Below are 20,947 nucleotides of genomic sequence, written 5' to 3'. Positions count from 1 at the left end.
TCGTCGAGCAGCTAGATCCAATGGAGCTCTCTTCCGTAAACGAGCTCTTGGATCGCATCGCCGCCCTGGGGGTCGCTATGGATTACGACCAAGTTGGGCTTAAACCCGATCTAAGAGAAATTAACTCTTTCCAAGTCACCCACCACGCTGCCGTGGTAGAGGCGCAGTGCGGCGACCCTTCATCTATTTTAAGGACTAGCTACGTCCGAATTCCCGACTCCTCCAAGCCGGATACCCGCGGAGAGGAGGATGTAACTCAAGACCTGAGCTTAGGATCAGGCAACGGGCTAGATTCGTTGGATGACATCCAAGAATCCGAACTTCAGAGTTCAGAAGCTCTTCAGCCTCCGAATCTTGGATTGGGCGAGGTTTCAGATTCAACGACACCTGCCCACCCGAACATAAGCGATCTCTCCCAAATCAGGCAGAGGCCCGAGGAAACAGTACATCATTACTGGGCCAGATTCCTCCTGGTTATGAACATGATAAAGGATTGCCGCGAGGGAGATGCAATCTCAATTTTCTGCAATAATTGCACGGATGAGGGAATCCTTAAACGCCATAAGTCGTCGTGATATTACACGCTTCGCTGACTTGGCGTCCATAATACAAAAATACTGTGCGGTGCTAAGCGCCTGGAAAACCGAAATAAAGTTTTGGGATAATCCGGCCTTGAATAGTAATCCCGTCTGAACTAAGAGGGTGCATCATCATAGGACACCTGGGATAAACACCAAAAAACCAAAACCCTCTACAGGGCATGGAACCGTACCGGAAAGGTGGCTTGATGGACCCTGTAGAATTCACAGTACAGAGGACGCCACACCAACTCACAGCCTTAGAGCATGTTGGATACTCCGGCAAGTGGCCAAAATTGGCGAGGACCTCTTAATTCTGGAGGCCGCAGAAAGCCAGCCCGAGGACACCAGTACCGTTCTCACAGTCTTCGAGACTTTCGCATCAAACAATATGCAAAAAAGAACACTCCGCAGCCTCGCCGAAGTCTATCAAGTTGCAACAATAAATCCATGGAGCGACACTGCTATTACCTTCAATGCAAGTGATGAACCTAGATTCCGAACAGCCCGAGCACCAGCGCATTGGTCCTCAGTCCCATAGTGGACGGCTTTTGCCTCACCAAGGTGCTCATGGATGGAGGCAGCGGACTGAACCTCATTTATGAGGAAACCCTTCAAAAAATGGAAATAGACTGGAACCGCATCGAGCGAAGAAGCACAACCTTTAGAGGAATAATCCCCAGTTGGGAAGCACGCTGCACAGGAAAAATCACACTAGATGTGGTGTTCGGCACGCCGGATAATTACAGGTCCGAAGAAGTCACGTTTGAGGTGGCCCCGTTTAAGAGTGGATATAATGCTTTACTAGGGCGAGAAGCTTTCACAATCTTCCAAGCAATACCCCATTACGGATACATGAAGCTTAAGATGCCCGGGCCGAATGGAATTATCACTCTAGCTAGTGATCCGGACATAGCACTCCGCGCCGAAAACAAGACGGCCGCATTAGCCCTTGAGGCGCTATCCAAAGCCTTAGTGGCCGAGGAACTGACTGCGCTGCGCTCCACGGTTAACAGGGATGATGTGATACTCGATAAAAGATCCAAATCCACATCCTTCAAGCCAACCGACGAAATAGTCAAATTCCAGGTCCATCCAACGGACCCCAATAAAATAGCTTCAATTGGGGCACGACTGAACCCTGATGCAGACGCCGCACTACGAGAGTTCCTACGAGAGAACTGGGACATCTTCGCCTGGCACCCTTAAGACATGCCAGGGATCCCACGCAGGCTGGCCGAACACAACTTAAATATCCTAAAAGGATTTAAACCTGTCAAACAAGCCCTTCGGCGTTTTTCCGAACCCAAGAGACATGCTATGGGAGAGGAGCTAGCCAAGCTATTGGAGGCCGGATTCATCAGAGACATAAAACATCTGGACTGGCTAGCAAACCTGGTGATGGTACCAAAGAAGGACAAATCCTGGCGCCTGTGTGTCGACTTTAAAGACCTTGACAAGGCTTGCCCAAAGGATCCCTTCCCCCTCCCCCGCATCGACCAAATTATCGATGCCACCGCAGGACACGATTTGTTGTGTTTCCTCGACGCATACTCCGGTTACCATCAAACCAAGATGGCAGAATCAGACCAAGCTGCAACAGCATTCATCACACCATACGGCCCATTCTGCTTCAACACAATGCCCTTCGGGCTAAAAAATGCCGGCGCAACATATCAGCGCATGATCCAGACATGTCTGGCAAATCAGATCGGCAAAACAGTGGAGGCGTATGTGGACGATGTGGTCGTCAAATCAAGACACGTCGAATCTCTAGTAGACGAATTGAGGCTTACATTCGATAACCTCCGAAAATATGACATCAAGCTCAACCCGGAAAAATGCGTCTTCGGCGTTCCAGCCGGAAAGCTCTTGGGCTTCATTGTATCCGGTAGAGGAATTGAAGCAAATCCAGCCAAGATCCGAGCTTTGTCACAATTGGATATCCCAAAGGACCTCAAACAAATACAAAAATTAACCGGATGCGTGGCGGCTTTAAGCCGCTTCATCTCCCGCTTGGGAGAAAAGGCACTACCCCTCTATCGCCTCCTTCGGCGCACCGAACACTTCGAGTGGACGGAGGCCGCCACGGCCGGACTTGATGAAATAAAAGCCATATTGGCAACAAACCCAGTCATGGCCGCGCCGAACACCGGCAAACCAATGTTATTGTACATTGCAGCAACACATCAAGTTGTCAACGCAGTACTCGTTGTCGAGCGGGAAACGGATGGACACAAATTCCCCCTTCAAAGGCCGGTCTACTACGTATCCACCGTCCTCACTCCATGCAAATCACGGTACCCGCATTATCAAAAGATTGCATACGCGGTATTCATGGCATCCCGGAAGCTACGACACTACTTTCAAGAGTGTTCCATAACAGTAGCCTTGGAAGTACCACTCAACGATATTATCAACAACCGCGACACAATGGGCCGGATTGCAAAATGGGCCATCGAGCTTCTCCCGTTCGATATAACCTATAAGCCACGGCGAGCTATTAAAACACAAGTTTTGGCCGACTTCGTCGCAAAATGGACGGAGGCCGAGCTCCCTAAAGAGTATGGCACATATTCAAACTGGATTATGCATTTCGACGGCTCCAAAATATTGGCCGGACTGGGGGCTGGCGTCGTCCTGACGTCCCCCACAGGAGACATAGTCCAATATGTGCTCCAGATCATGTACATGGATTCCAACAATGCAGCCGAATATGAGGCCCTCCTACATAGCCTCCGGATAGCAGTATCCATGGGTATCCAGCGCCTAGAGGTACGCGGGGATTCAAACCTCGCGATATCCCAAATAAATGGAGACTTCGACGCCAAGGACCCAAAAATGGCAGCTTACCGCAACGCCGTCCTAAAAATGTCAGCTCGGTTCGAAGGGCTGGAGTTTCACCATATAGCCCGAGAAAATAATCAAGCAGCGGACGTCCTGGCACGCATCGGAGCAAGACGCGATGCAGTCCCCCCCAACATATTTTTGGAAAGACTGTTCAAGCCATCCGTAGCATGGGAGGGGGAGCCCGCAAATAACAGCCCGGACCCAGCCGCACCACTCGACGCCGAACAATCTGACACAATTGGAGGCTCTGCCAATGAAATTACACCTTCAGCCCATGTAATAATGGCGGTCATCGCCCCATGGACAGAACCATTCCTAGCCTACCTTACTAGGCAGGAACTCCCGGAGGACCAAAACGAGGCCCGCTGCATAGTGCGGCGATCTAAAGCCTATAGAGTCCATGAGGGAGAGCTTTATAAGAAAAACACTACTGGAGTCCTTCAAAGGTGCATCTCCGAAGAGGAAGGGCGGAACCTTCTGGCTGAAATTCATGTCGGACTCGGTGGTCACCACGCCGCTGCTCGGTCCCTTGTTAGCAAGGCTTTCCGTACAGGCTTTTATTGGCCGACGGCCCGGGCAGACGCTCAGGACCTAGTCCAACGATGCGCTGGTTGCCAACTTTTTGCCAACCAAAGCCATATGCCACCCACCGCACTCCAAACTATACCCATCACCTGGCCTTTTGCGGTCTGGGGACTTGACATGGTTGGACCCCTTAAAGGTGGGACCGATAGGAAAAAATACTTACTGGTCATGGTGGATAAATTCACCAAATGGATAGAAGCCAAGCCTGTTAAAATGGCCGAATCCGGACCTGTGATAGACTTCATATCCGGGGTTGTACACCGTTATGGCGTCCCCCACAACATCATAACCGATAACGGTACAAACTTTACCGCCAACGAGGTAACACTCTGGTGCAAAAACATGGGCATCAAGCTCGACTATGCTTCCGTCTATCACCCACAAACCAATGGCCAGGTCGAACGTGCAAATGGTCTTATCATGAGTGGCCTTAAACCCAGACTGGTGCGGTCCCTCAAGGAATGTAACATGCACTGGGTAGAGGAGCTCGACTCCGTGCTATGGGGGCTGCGGACCACGCCAAATCGCACCACCGGATACACACCATTTTTTATGGTGTACGGCGCAGAGGCAGTTCTGCCCTGTGACATAATTCATGACTCACCTAGAGTGCGCATGCACGAAGAAAGAGAAGCCGAGCTCGATCGGCAGGAAAACTTGGACGCCCTGGAGGAGGAGCGTGACATGGCAAAAGCCCGTTCCGCATTTTATCAACAGCAGGCCCAAAGATATCAAAGCAGAGAAGTACGGGCCAAAAATTACAATGTTGGCGAACTAGTTCTACGCCTGCCGGATAAGAAAAAGGACAAACTCAAGCCCAAGTGGGAAGGTCCATTCATAATCGACCAAGTCCTGACTGGCGGGGCGTACCGCCTGCGAGATGCGTCGGATAACCGACTCGAGCCGAACCCGTGGAACGCCACCCGTCTCCGAAGATTCTATGCCTAGCGCCGGACTCTGTGTTCGTCTCCTTCCTCTGTCCATTTTTTGCATTTTTCTGTCTTACATTTCTCTCCTTCCCCTCTTTTCTTTTATAGCCCTTAAAGGCTCATCTAGTGACGCGCCACTCGCGCTCATTAAACCTGGGGGCTTCTTTAACAGAAGCTTATTTATACGGGCTTCACGCCCAACACATGCGTCAAACTTCCGCATGTACCCTTTTTTCACCATTATATGCATCAATATGACTTAAGTTTTGGCCAAGCTGGGTTGCCTGGCTCCTGTGCTTACCCCTACGTTCCCGATTGTTCGGCTAGGCGGTAAAGGGAGCACCTCTGTGATTGTTACTGCCGGGTCAGCCGGATGTGTACCTCAGACTGGGTGAAGCCGAAAGCTAGCGTTCTTAAGGGAATATTCGGTCGGTGAGATAAAAGATGATCTTTTTACTCATTCTATGCGCCCCCAGATGCTTTTTTCTGCGTCTTTCTACGCAGTCCGGACATGCACTTTAGGGCATGCCTCCCAGCGAAAGGAACCCCTAACGGAACTATTCTCTCTGGAAGATGTTTCTTACTAACCATGTAATATAACATAACTAGTTGGGCACTTGTCTGATAAAGCACTAATGACCCCTACGTCTGGTCTCCACGCATACCACGGTTCTTATATAACCGCTATGGTATTCGGACACACTCCGGACCGTCAGGTCCCGAGGTTGAAGCGAAAAGGTCGGCAACGACAAACGATCTACAATCCGGCTAGAAGGCATTACACATGTCAATTCAAAATTACATAGTCATTCTGACTGATTGTATTCCTCTTCTATACCATCTAACAGGCTGTCTAATTTACAGTCCTGCTGGGAATACTTCGCGGCCAACTCTACTTGGCCGTATACTAAGCTCACAGGGATCTCCTTCCCGTCAGGCCCCACTGGTCCGACCTCGGCCATGTGGTTTGGGTCAGACTTCGTAAAACGGGTCTTCACCATGGCCCAGGCTTCCCTAGCGCCTTGTCAGCAGGCTGATATCTTCCACAACCGGAAGCGCCGCCGAGCTCCCTTCAGCTTCTCTGCAAGCTCTCCAAGGCCCTCGGGCATGGAGTGGGCAGGCCATAAGGCTTGGGCAACACCTCGCATCGCCTGCCGAATTCGCTTGTGCAGTTGCATGAGTTCGGGAAGAAGGTCAGCCATAGAACCGGGCATCTCCTCTGCAGGACGACCTGTGAGCATACCTACAGACATTACACTGTTAGTCGACTTCCTCGCCGAACTCTTTTTTCAAAGTTCGTTCAAGCACTTACTAAATATGCCGCGTCGAAGCCGCTGATTCTCCTTCGTGGAGTCTGACAGCTGGCCACGAATATCTTTAAGTTCGACGTCCAGCTTGGTGTTGGCATCCTGAAGATCATTCTTCTCTCGCCTCACCTTTGTCAACGTACTCTCACCGGCCTTTAGCCGGCGTAAGAGTTCTTGCTTTTCTGGATCGAGTCCGACACCATCTGCAACATGATTTGTCAGATTTGCACCCACACCGCACAATACTAATCTTTCGAAGTGTATCTTACCTGAGGGGGTCTCTTTGGACTCCCCTGCTGCGGCTAGTGCGGCCTCTAGTTGGGCCTTGCACTTTTCCAGCTCCTGGGACAGTACAGTATTCTTCTCTGTAAGAACCTGAATATTAAATGATCCTTAAATCAGTTGCTCTAACTGTTTCAAGTCTCGGGGGCTACGGGTATATATATATTTGACCAAAATTTTCTTACCCGTATGTCTTTTACATACTGCCCCGTGGCTTTGGCTAAACCATTTTGAGCGGCATGGAGGTACGCATCTCCCGAATTAAAGGCATCTAAAGCCTCTTGGGAGAAACAATCATCGCGTAGAACTGTCCGGCGACGCCTGTGGTTCATGGCACTCTCCACTTCAGAATTTGGGGCAGACAGCCTGTCCGCATCCTCTGTCGGAGGAGCGTCCGGCGCGCGCCTTGTGCTCGCCTCCGCTTCCTGGCCAGACGTTGGAGCCTGGCTGGTGGAGGCGCGATTGGCAACCTCTCCGGATATAGTCCGGTGAGGTCTCTTCGTTCTGAAGATAGCACGAACGTTAATATGCCCGGACAGAATAACACCAGGGAAGCAGAGGGTGCGCTATACCTTTGCGTCGGCATCTCAGTCCGGACTACATTCCTTTTTGCCCCACGGGGCCCTGCGGCCCCTCGTTGGCTAGCCGCCACAGGTTCTGGCTCCTGCCTCGGAAATCTCCCCTGCAAAACACGGTTGTCGTCAGAAACACCGGAATATGTGAGAGTGGAATCACTCTCAAGGGAATGAGACTCCGGTTTTTGTCACCTGGCAGGCTGGGATTAACCCTGGGTAATCAGCCGTGATGGCTACCAAGGTATTGTCCTTGCTTAGCTGATGGAACACCCCGTCGATAAGCTCCACCGATATGTCCGGATCCTCTTCGGAGTCCGGATCGAGGGACCGTTCTGGGTCCTCGGGTTGTGGAGGGCGGCTGTTTATATCCTTTACCACCTGTCGCAGTTCCTGCATTGAAGTCGTTAGACTACATATCTAACCGTGGGAGTACAAAACAAACGGGCAAGCGCAGTTGTTCACTTACCCAACTTGGAGGATCGTACATAGTGAATCCGGCCTGCGGGTTGACGCGGAGGAATTCCTCCTTTTCTCCCTTGTACAAAGAGGATAAGATCTTTACTAGGGCGGCAGCTGAAGCCGGCCCCTTACGACCATAACGGGTGGCGTCATCCTCCCCGTTGAAATCCCACATGGGGTGGCCTGTTGGGTTTCGTAGTAATTTCAAAAAATTTCCTACGCACACGCAAGATCATGTGATGCATAGCAATGAGAGGGGAGAGTGTTGTCTACGTACCCAACGCAGACCGACTGCAGAAGCGTTGACACGACGTAGAGGAAGTAGTCGTACGTCTTCACGATCCAACCAATCAAGCACCGAAACTACGGCACCTCCGAGTTCGAGCACACGTTCAGCTCGATGACGATCCCCGGACTCCGATCCAGCAAAGTGTCGGGGAAGAGTTCCATCAGCACGCCGGCGTGGTGACGATCTTGATGTACTACAGCAGCAGGGCTTCGCCTAAACTCCGCTACAGTATTATCGAGGTATATGGTGGCAGGGGGCACCACACACGGCTAAGGAATAGATCACGTGGATCAACTTGTGTGTCTAGAGGTGCCCCCTGCCTCCGTATATAAAGGAGTAGAGGGGGGAGGCTGGCCGGCCAAGGAGGAGGGCGCAGGAGAGTCCTACTCCCTCTGGGAGTAGGATTCCCCCCCCCCCCCAATCCTAGTCAGAATAGGATTCGCGGAGGGGGAAAAGAGGAGGAGGGGGCCGGCCACCTCTCCTAGTCCTAATAGGACTAGGGGAAGGGGGAGGCACGCATCCCATCTAGGGCAGCCCCTTCTCTTTTCCACTAAGGCCCACTATGGCCCATATAGCTCCCGGGGGGTTCCGGTAACCCTCCCGGTATTCCGGTAAAATCCCGATTTCACTCGGAACACTTCCGATATCCAAACATAGGCTTCCAATATATCAATCTTTACGTCTCGACCATTTCGAGACTCCTCGTCATGTCCATGATCACATCCGGGACTCCGAACAACCTTCAGTACATCAAAATGTATAAACTCATAATATAACTATCATCGTAACCTTAAGCGTGCGGACCCTACGGGTTCGAGAACAATGTAGACATGACCGAGACACGTCTCCGGTCAATAACCAATAGCGGGACCTGGATGCCCATATTGGCTCCTACATATTCTACGAAGATCTTTATCGGTTAGACCGCATAACAACATAAGTTGTTCCCTTTGTCATCGGTATGTTACTTGCCCGAGATTCGATCGTCGGTATCCAATACCTAGTTCAATCTCGTTACCGGCAAGTCTCTTTACTCGTTCCGTAATACATCATCTCACAACTAACATATTAGTTGTAATGCTTGCAAGGCTTATGTGATGTGTATTACCGAGAGGGACTAGAGATACCTCTCCGACAATCGGAGTGACAAATCCTAATCTCGAAATACGCCAACCCAACATCTACCTTTGGAGACACCTGTAATGCTCCTTTATAATCACCCAGTTACGTTGTGACGTTTGGTAGCACCCAAAGTGTTCCTCTGGTAAACGGGAGTTGCATAATCTCATAGTCATAGGAACATGTATAAGTCATGAAGAAAGCAATAGCAACATACTAAACGATCGGGTGCTAAGCTAATGGAATGGGTCATGTCAATCAGATCATTCAACTAATGATGTGACCTCGTTAATCAAATAACAACTCATTGTTCATGGTCAGGAAACATAACCATCTTTGATTAACGAGCTAGTCAAGTAGAGGCATACTAGTGACACTTTGTTTGTCTATGTATTCACACATGTATTATGTTTCCGGTTAATACAATTCTAGCATGAATAATAAACATTTATCATGATTATAAGGAAATAAATAATAACTTTATTATTGCCTCTAGGGCATATTTCCTTCAGTCTCCCACTTGCACTAGAGTCAATAATCTAGATTACACTGTAATGATTCTAACACCCATGGAGCCTTGGTGCTGATCATGTTTTGCTCGTGGAAGAGGCTTAGTCAACGGGTCTGCAACATTCAGATCCGTATGTATCTTGCAAATCTCTATGTCTCCCACCTGGACTAGATCCCAGATGGAGTTGAAGCGTCTCTTGATGTGTTTGGTCCTTTTGTGAAATCTGGATTCCTTTGCCAAGGCAATTGCACCAGTATTGTCACAAAAGATTTTCATTGGTCCCGATGCATTAGGTATGACACCTAGATCGGATATGAACTCCTTCATCCAGACTCCTTCGTTCGCTGCTTCCGAAGCATCTATGTACTCCGCTTCACATGTAGATCCCGCTACGACGCTTTTTTTAGAACTGCACCAACTGACAGCTCCACCGTTTAATGTAAACATGTATCCGGTTTGCGATTTAGAATCGTCCGGATCAGTGTCAAAGCTTGCATCAACGTAACCTTTTACGGTGAGCTCTTTGTCACCTCCATATACGAGAAACATATCCTTAGTCCTTTTCAGGTATTTCAGGATGTTCTTGACCGCTGTCCAGTGATCCACTCCTGGATTACTTTGGTACCTCCCTGCTAAACTTATAGCAAGGCACACATCAGGTCTGGTACACAGCATTGCATACATGATAGATCCTACGGCTGATGCATAGGGAACATCTTTCATATTTTCTCTATCTTCTGCAGTGGTCGGGCATTGAGTCTTACTCAACTTCACACCTTGTAACACAGGCAAGAACCCTTTCTTTGCTTGATCCATTTTGAACTTCTTCAAAATTTTGTCAAGGTATGTGCTTTGTGAAAGTCCAATTCAGCGTCTTGATCTATCTCTATAGATCTTAATGCCTAATATGTAAGCAGCTTCACCAAGGTCTTTCATTGAAAAACTTTTATTCAAGTATCCCTTTATGCTATTCAGAAATTCTATATCATTTTCAATCAGCAATATGTCATCCACATATAATATCAGAAATGCTACAGAGCTCCCACTCACTTTCTTGTAAATACAAGCTTCTCCGAAAGTCTGTAAAAAACCAAATGCTTTGATCACACTATCAAAACGTTTATTCCAACTCCGAGAGGCTTGCACCAGTCCATAAATGGATCGCTGGAGCTTGCACACTTTGTTAGCTCCCTTTGGATCGACAAAACCTTCCGGTTGCATCATATACAACTCTTCTTCCAGAAATCCATTCAGGAATGCAGTTTTGACATCCATCTGCCAAATTTCATAATCATAAAATGCGGCAATCGCTAACATGATTCGGACGGACTTAAGCATCGCTACGGGTGAGAAGGTCTCATCGTAGTCAATCCCTTGAACTTGCCGAAAACCTTTTGTGACAAGTCGAGCTTTGTAGACAGTAACATTACCATCAGCGTCAGTCTTCTTCTTAAAGATCCATTTATTCTCAATTGCTTGCCGATCATCGGGCAAGTCAACCAAAGTCCATACTTTGTTCTCATACATGGATCCCATCTCAGATTTCATGGCTTCAAGCCACTTTGCGGAATCTGGGCTCACCATCGCTTCTTCATAGTTCGTAGGTTCATCATGATCTAGTAGCATGACTTCCAGAACAGGATTACCGTACCACTCTGGTGCAGATCTTACTCTGGTTGATCTACGAGGTTCAGTAGTATTTTGATCTGAAGTTTCATGATCATTATCATTGGCTTCCTCACTAACTAGTGTAGGTGTCACTGAAACGGTTTTCTGTGATGTACTACTTTCCAGTAAGGGAGCAGGTACAGTTACCTCGTCAAGTTCTACTTTCCTCCCACTCACTTCTTTCGAGAGAAACTCCTTCTCTAGAAAGGATCCATTCTTAGCAACGAATGTCTTGCCTTTGGATCTATGATAGAAGGTGTACCCAACAGTTTCCTTTGGGTATCCTATGAAGAGACATTTCTCCGATTTGGGTTCGAGCTTATCAGGTTGAAGCTTTTTCACATAAGCATCGCAGCCCCAAACTTTAAGAAACGACAACTTCGGTTTCTTGCCAAACCACAGTTCATAAGGCGTCGTCTCAACGGATTTTGATGGTGCCCTATTTAACGTGAATGCAGCCGTCTCTAGAGCATAACCCCAAAACGATAGCGGTAAATCAGTAAGAGACATCATAGATCGCACCATATCTAGTAAAGTACGATTACGACGTTCGGACACACCATTACGCTGTGGTGTTCCGGGTGGCGTGAGTTGCGAAACTATTCCACAGTTTTTCAAATGTACACCAAACTCGTAACTCAAATATTCTCCTCCACGATCAGATCGTAGAAACTTTATTTTCTTATTACGATGATTTTCAACTTCACTCTGAAATTCTTTGAACTTTTCAAATGTTTCAGACTTATGTTTCATTAAGTAGATATATCCATATCTACTTAAATCATCTGTGAAGGTGAGAAAATAACGATATCCGCCACGAGCCTCAATATTCATCGGACCACATACATCGGTATGTATGATTTCCAACAAATCTGTTGCTCTCTCCATAGTACCGGAGAACGGTGTTTTAGTCATCTTGCCCATGAGGCACGGTTCGCAAGTACCAAGTGATTCATAATCAAGTGGTTCCAAAAGTCCATCAGTATGGAGTTTCTTCATGCGCTTTACACCGATATGACCTAAACGACAGTGCCACAAATAAGTTGCACTTTCATTATCAACTCTGCATCTTTTGGCTTCAACATTATGAATATGTGTATTACTACTATCGAGATTCAATAAAAATAGACCACTCTTCAAGGGTGCATGACCATAAAAGATATTACTCATATAAATAGAACAACCATTATTCTCTGATTTAAATGAATAACCGTCTCGCATTAAACAAGATCCAGATATAATGTTCATGCTTAACGCTGGCACCAAATAACAATTATTTAGGTCTAATATTAATCCCGAAGGTAGATGTAGAGGTAGCGTGCCGACCGCGATCACATCGACTTTGGAACCGTTTCCCACGCGCATTGTCACCTCGTCCTTTGCCAGTGCCCGCTTATTCCGTAGTCCCTGTTTCGAGTTGCAAATATTTAGCAACAGAACCAGTATCAAATACCCAGGTGCTACTGCGAGCTCTAGTAAGGTACACATCAATAACATGTATATCACATATATCTTTGTTCACCTTGCCATCCTTCTTATCCGCCAAATACTTGGGGCAGTTCCGCTTCCAGTGACCAGTCTGCTTGCAGTAGAAGCACTCAGTTTCAGGCTTAGGTCCAGACTTGGGTTTCTTCTCCTGAGCAGCAACTTGCTTGCCGTTCTTCTTGAAGTTCCCCTTCTTCTTCCCTTTGCCCTTTTTCTTGAAACTAGTGGTTTTGTTAACCATCAACACTTGATGCTCCTTCTTGATTTCTACCTCCGCAGCTTTCAGCATTGCGAAGAGCTCGGGAATAGTCTTGTTCATCCCTTGCATATTATAGTTCATCACGAAGCTCTTGTAGCTTGGTGGTAGTGATTGGAGAATTCTGTCAATGACGCAATCATCCGGAAGATTAACTCCCAATTGAATCAAGTGATTATTATACCTAGACATTTTGAGTATATGCTCACTGACAGAACTGTTCTCCTCCATCTTGCAGCTATAGAACTTATTGGAGACTTCATATCTCTCAATTCGGGCATTTGCTTGAAATATTAACTTCAACTCCTCGAACATCTCATATGCTCCATGACGTTCAAAACGTCGTTGAAGTCCCGATTCTAAGCCGTAAAGCATGGCACACTGAACTATCGAGTAGTCATCAGCTTTGCTCTGCCAGACGTTCATAACATCTGGTGTTGCTCCAGTAGCAGGCCTGGCACCCAACGGTGCTTCCAGGACGTAATTCTTCTGAGCAGCAATGAGGATAATCCTCAAGTTACGGACCCAGTCCGTGTAATTGCTACCATCATCTTTCAACTTTGCTTTCTCAAGGAACGCATTAAAATTCAACGGAACAACAGCACGAGCCATCTATCTACAATCAACATAAACAAGCAAGATACTATCAGGGACTAAGTTCATGATAAGTTTAAGTTCAATTTAATCATATTACTTAAGAACTCCCACTTAGACAGATATCCCTCTAATCCTCTAAGTGATCACGTGATCCAAATCAACTAAACCATAACCGATCATCACGTGAGATGGAGTAGTTTTCAATGGTGAACATCGTTATGTTGATCATATCTACTATATGATTCACGCTCGACCTTTCGGTCTCCGTGTTCCGAGGCCATATCTGCATATGCTAGGCTCGTCAAGTTTAACCTGAGTATTCTGTGTGTGCAAAACTGGCTTGCACCCGTTGTAGATGGACGTAGAGCTTATCACACCCGATCATCACATGGTGTCTGGGCACGACGAACTTTGGCAACGGTGCATACTCAGGGAGAACACTTCTTGATAATTTAGTGAGAGATCATCTTATAATGCTACCGTCAATCAAAGCAAGATAAGATGCATAAAAAGATAAACATCATATGCAATCGATATAAGTGATATGATATGGCCATCATCATCTTGTGCTTGTGATCTCCATCTCCGAAGCACCGTCATGATCACCATCGTCACCGGCGTGACACCTTGATCTCCATCGTAGCATCGTTGTCGTCTCGCCAATCTTATGCTTCCACGACTATCACTACCGTTTAGTAATAAAGTAAAGCATTACATCGCGATTGCATTGCATACAATAAAGCGACAACCATATGGCTCCTGCCAGTTGCCGATAACTCGGTTACAAAACATGATCATCTCATACAATAAAATTCAGCATCATGCCTTGACCATATCACATCACAACATGCCCTGCAAAAACAAGTTAGACGTCCTCTACTTTGTTGTTTGCAAGTTTTACGTGGCTGCTACGGGCTTAAGTAAGAACCAATCTCACCTACGCATCAAAACCACAACGATAGTTTGTCAAATAGACTCCGTTTTAACCTTCGCAAGGACCGGGCGTAGCCACACTCGGTTCAACTAAAGTTGGAGAGACAGTCGCCCGCAAGCCATCTATGTGCAAAGCACGTCGAGGGAACCGGTCTCGCGTAAGCGTACGCGTAAGGTTGGTCCGGGTCGTCTCGTCCAACAATACCGCCGAACCAAAGTATGACATGCTGGTAGGCAGTATGACTTGTATCGTCCACAACTCACTTGTGTTCTACTCGTGCATATAACATCAACATAAATAACCTAGGCTCGGATGCCACTGTTGGGTTTCGTAGTAATTTCAAAAAATTTCCTACGCACACGCAAGATCATGTGATGCATAGCAACGAGAGGGCAGAGTGTTGTCTACGTACCCAACGCAGACCGACTGCGGAAGCGTTGACACGACGTAGAGGAAGTAGTCGTACGTCTTCACGATCCAACCGATCAAGCACCGAAACTACGGCACCTCCGATTTCGAGCACACGTTCAGCTCGATGACGATCCCCGTACTCCGATCCAGCAAAGTGTCGGGGAAGAGTTCCGTCAGCACGACGGCGTGGTGACGATCTTGATGTACTACAGCAGCAGGGCTTCGCCTAAACTCCGCTACAGTATTATCGAGGTATATGGTGGCAGGGGGCACCGCACACGGCTAAGGAATAGATCACGTGGATCAACTTGTGTGTCTAGAGGTGCCCCCTGCCTCCGTATATAAAGGAGTAGAGGGGGGAGGCTGGCCGGCCAAGGAGGAGGGCGCAGGAGAGTCCTACTCCCTCTGGGAGTAGGATTCCCCCCCAATCCTAGTCGGAATAGGATTCGCGGAGGGGGAAAAGAGGAGGAGGGGGTCGGCCACCTCTCCTAGTCCTAATAGGACTAGGGGAAGGGGGAGGCGCGCAGCCCAATATAGGGCAGCCCCTTCTCTTTTCCACTACGGCCCACTATGGCCCATATAGCTCCCGGGGGGTTCCGGTAACCCTCCCGGTATTCCGGTAAAATCCCGATTTCACTCGGAACACTTCCGATATCCAAACATAGGCTTCCAATATATCAATCTTTACGTCTCGACCATTTCGAGACTCCTCGTCATGTCCATGATCACATCCGGGACTCTGAACAACCTTCCGTACATCAAAATGTATAAACTCATAATATAACTATCATCGTAACCTTAAGCGTGCAGACCCTACGGGTTCGAGAACAATGTAGACATGACCGAGACACGTCTCCGGTTAATAACCAATAGCGGGACCTGGATGCCCATATTGGCTCCTACATACTCTACGAAGATCTTTATCGGTCAGACCGCATAACAACATACGTTGTTCCCTTTGTCATCGGTATGTTACTTGCCCGAGATTCGATCGTCGGTATCCAATACCTAGTTCAATCTCGTTACCGGCAAGTCTCTTTACTCGTTCCGTAATACATCATCTCACAACTAACATATTAGTTGTAATGCTTGCAAGGCTTATGTGATGTGTATTACCGAGAGGGACCAGAGATACCTCTCCGACAATCGGAGTGACAAATCCTAATCTCGAAATACGCCAACCCAACATCTACCTTTGGAGACACCTGTAATGCTCCTTTATAATCACCCAGTTACGTTGTGATGTTTGGTAGCACCCAAAGTGTTCCTCTGGTAAACGGGAGTTGCATAATCTCATAGTCATAGGAACATGTATAAGTCATGAAGAAAGCAATAGCAACATACTAAACGATCGGGTGCTAAGCTAATGGAATGGGTCATGTCAATCAGATCATTCAACTAATGATGTGACCTCGTTAATCAAATAACAACTCATTGTTCATGGTCAGGAAACATAACCATCTTTGATTAACGAGCTAGTCAAGTAGAGGCATACTAGTGACACTTTGTTTGTCTATGTATTCACACATGTATTATGTTTCCGGTTAATACAATTCTAGCATGAATAATAAACATTTATCATGATTATAAGGAAATAAATAATAACTTTATTATTGCCTCTAGGGCATATTTCCTTCAGTCTCCCACTTGCACTAGAGTCAATAATCTAGATTACACTGTAATGATTCTAACACCCATGGAGCCTTGGTGCTGATCATGTTTTGCTCGTGGAAGAGGCTTAGTCAACGGGTCTGCAACATTCAGATACGTTATGTTGTGAAGTTTGGTAGCACCCAAAGTGTTCCTCCGGTAAACGGGAGTTGCATAATCTCATAGTCATAGGAACATGTATAAGTCATGAAGAAAGCAATAGCAACATACTAAGCGATCGGGTGCTAAGCTAATGGAATGGGTCATGTCAATCAGATCATTCAACTAATGATGTGACCTCGTTAATCAAATAACAACTCATTGTTCATGGTCAGGAAACATAACCATCTTTGATTAACGAGCTAGTCAAGTAGAGGCATACTAGTGACACTTTGTTTGTCTATGTATTCACGCATGTATTATGTTTCCGGTTAATACAATTCTAGCATGAATAATAAACATTTATCATGATTATAAGGAAATAAATAATAACTTTATTATTGCCTCTAGGGCATATTTCCTTCATGGCCTCTATATTGAAGTGCCTGCACCCCCCGCATAATGCATGCGGCCATGACTCCAATCATGGTTAGTCCGGAATGAGCCAACAGTCTTATCCGGCCCATCAGGTAAAGGACGTCTCTGTCGCTTTCTCTCTGAGAGCTCCACGGACGCCAGCTCAAGCGTTTCTTCAATGGAGCACTGTTGAACTCAGGGAGACCGACCCGGATAGGGTCCGGTAGCGGGACGTCATCTATATAAAACTATTCCGAAGGCCAGTCCTCGGACGCCTTCTTCGGGGTTCCGGATAGGTATCCGGTCCCGGCGATGCGCCATACTTCGGCTCCGCCCACTTGGTATATAGACCCCTCTTTAGAACAGAGCACCAGGCAGAATAACCTCTTCCACAGCGCGAAATGAGCCTCAATGCCTAAAAATAGCTCGCAAAGGGCGACGAAACCCGCAATATGCAATACGGAGGCGGGCGTGAGGTTGTGCAGCTGGAGGCCGTAGAACTCCAGAAGCCCGCGGAGAAATGGGTGAATTGGAAATCCCAGTCCCCTTATTAGATAGGGGACGAGGCACACCCGCTCTCCTTTAGAAGGATTGGGGGTGCTCTCCGCTTGTTTTCCGCCATTTTAGGTGGCGAGACCGGCTCGGACCGGGACCATGTATGCCTGAGGGAGAAATCCCTTGGCCTGAAGTGACGCTAACTCGCTATGCAGGATGATGCAACTCTCCCAGTCCCCGGGTTTGGGACCGGAGGGGTGAGGGGAGGAGCTGCGATGGCTGGTCATGTTGGAATGGACCTTTGCTGGAAGCGCTCTGATGATAACTCGCGGAAAGGAGAAGATGTGGTTTGGACCTAAATCCCCATCCCGTTAAATAGGTGGCTCATTTATACGGCTAGGGGTGTGGATGTAAAAACAACCCGGCTTTTCGCATTCGTTTGAACACGTGGAAGATGGCCATTATTGGGCGTGGAAGCCGAGGAGCACTACATTACAAAAATCGGACATTATTCTTACTGGTACACAAGATTTGGAGAGGAACCCGCCTTGCAATGCCGAACAATCTGCGCGCCGGACTCATCGTCATTGAAGCCTGGTTCGGGGGCTACTGAGGGTGTCCTGGATTAGGGGGTGTTCAGGTAGCCGGACTATACCTTTAGCCGGACTACTGGACTATGAAGATACAAGATTGAAGACTTCGTCCCGTGTCCGGATGGGACTTTCCTTGGCGTGGAAGGCAAGCTTGGCGATGCAGAAATTCAAGATCTCCTACCATTGTAACCGACTTTATGTAACCCTAACCCTATTCGGTGTCTATATAAACCGGAGGGTTGTAGTCCGTAGTCAATCAACTCCATACACAACAATCATACCATAGGCTAGCTTCTAGGGTTTAGCCTCCTTGATCTCGTGGTAGATCTACTCTTGTACTACCCATATCATCAATATTAATCAAGCAGGAGTAGGGTATTACCTCCATCGAGAGGGCCCGAACCTGGGTAAAAAACACCTTGTCCCTTATCTCCTATTACCATCTGGCCTTGACGCACAGTTCGGGACCCCCTACCCGAGATCCGCCGGTTTTGACACCGACACCCGTCGAAGGCCGTCGGCGTCACTCGGGTTCAGCGTGACCAGTTCGCTTGCATCACCCTGCTGCTGTGCCTGCATCGCCCCGTTATCGCGTCTGCACCGCCCGGAGTCGTCGCCTTCCACCGCACCCTTACCTCGGATCCAGCCAGTTTCCGTGGCCCTCGCCCCGCCAAGTTCCTCTGCTGCGCACCGCTGCCTCCCCTGCGTCCAGAGGAGGACGAACACCTCCAAGCTGCTTCTCGTTCTGTCCAGGATCGAGGACGAACACGCGCCGCTCGCCCATTGACCGATGCCTTGCTCGTGGCCCAGATCCACTGCGGGCCAGCACGTCCATGCCGCCCCATCGCCCTGGTGGGCCTTGCGTTGACCTCTCTCAGCGCCAAGGCCCAGTCGCCGTGCCCTGATGCAGCCTTAGCCCACCAGATCCGCTGGCCCAAGGCCCGCGAGGTGAGCACCAGCCAACCCATCCCTGTTTGCTTACGTGACGCCCTGGGCGCTGAATATTATCCTACGCTCACCCAGTTTTGGCCCGTGTATGTTTTTTTTCAGCTCCTGGGTTTTTGCTAATTAGTCCAGTAAAACAGTTTTGCAGAAAGGTCCCTCTAGTTCATGCATTTAACAACTCACAAACGGTGCATCATATTAAAACAATTTATATATGAAATATGCTTAGTTTTTCGTCTAGTTTCATAATATGTCTTTTTTCATCCATGTTTGAAATGTTTAAAATGTTGTTTGTGTAATTTTGCTCCTATGCCATGCTAAATGCTTTCTTTCATAACTAAATAACCGTAACTCGGAATTTAATAATCTTTATATGTAAATGGGGTGGAAAATGCCTAGTTTAACATGGTGGCATCTCTTTGAATGTTTAACAACTCTAAAATTATGTTTAGGGCAGAACAGTACCAAACCTAAAATATGCACATGAGGAGTTTCCAGACTTGTTGTTTTGTTGTTCCGGCCTCATTTAAACTTGTCTAGATAGATAGCTTCTTTTTGCTTCACCTCTTGCCATGTTTAACAACATTTAATATTGTTGGGTACATAAACAAGATCGAACTAAATAAGTCACGTGGTGTTTCGTCAATATGCAACGGGAGTTGCATATTGTGCTCCACTTAATTTGTAGGTTTGTTTGTGCACTTTGCCATGCCATGCTTCATTAAACCGGACATGCATCATACTTGTTTGTGCATCTTTCCATGCTTATGTGATGGTCGTTTACTATGTTGTTTGCTTCTTTCCGGTGTTGCTTCTTCGGGTTGGTTCCGGTAACGTCGTGTTGTGAGGATCCGTTCGACTACGTCTGTTTGACTTCTTCATGGACTCGTTCTTCTTCCTTGCGGGATTTCAGGCAAGATGACCATACCCTCAAAATCACTTCTATCTTTGCTTGCTAGTTGCTCGCTCTTTTGCTATGCCTATGCTGCGATACCTACCACTTGCTTATCATGCCTCCCATATTGTTAAACCAAGCCTCTAACCCACCTTGTCCTAGCAAACCGTTGTTTGGCTATGTTACCGCTTTGCTCAGCCCCTCTTATAGCGTTGTTAGTTGCAGGTGAAGATTGAAGTTTGTTCCTTGTTGGAACATGGAGATGTTGTTCCTTGTTGGGATATCACAATATCTCTTATTTAATTAATGCATCTATATACTTGGTAAAGGGTGGAAGGCTCGGCCTTATGCCTGGTGTTTTGTTCCACTCTTGCCGCCCTAGTTTCTGTCATATCGGTGTTATGTTCCCGGATTTTGCGTTCCTTACGCAGTTGGGTTATAATGGGAACCCCTTGACAGTTCGCCTTGAATAAAACTCCTCCAGCAAGGCCCAACATTGGTTTTACCATTTGCCACCTAGCCTTTTCTTTCCCTTGAGTCGGCCGGCTCAAGGGTCATCTTTATTTAAACCCCCGGGCCAGTGCTCCTCTTAGTGTTGGTCCAACTTGTCAGCCGCCGGTGGCCACCAGGGGCAACTCTGGGCTGGCCTACCGGAAGTTTAGAAAATCCGGTGTGCCCTGAGAACAAGATATGTGCAGCTCCTATCGGGATTTGTCGGAACATTCGAGTGGCTTTGCTGGTCTTATTTTACCATTGTCGAAATGTCTTGTAACTGTTGGAAATGTGCCCTAGAGGCAATAATAAATTGATTATTATTATATTTCCTTGTTCATGATAATCGTTTATTATCCATGCTATAATTGTATTGATAGGAAACTCAGATACATGTGTGGATACATAGACAACACCATGTCCCTAGTGAGCCTCTAGTTGACTAGCTTGTTGATCAATAGATGGTTATGGTTTCCTAACCATGGACATTGGATGTCGTTGATAACGGGATCACATCATTAGGAGA

The sequence above is a fragment of the Triticum urartu genome, chromosome 1A (assembly GCF_056163025.1).
Source record: "Triticum urartu cultivar PI428250 chromosome 1A, HENAU_Tu73, whole genome shotgun sequence".
NCBI classification, from domain to species: Eukaryota; Viridiplantae; Streptophyta; class Magnoliopsida; order Poales; family Poaceae; genus Triticum; species Triticum urartu.
The sequence above is the reverse complement of the archived record's forward strand: the minus strand, read 5'-3'. Positions refer to the sequence as shown.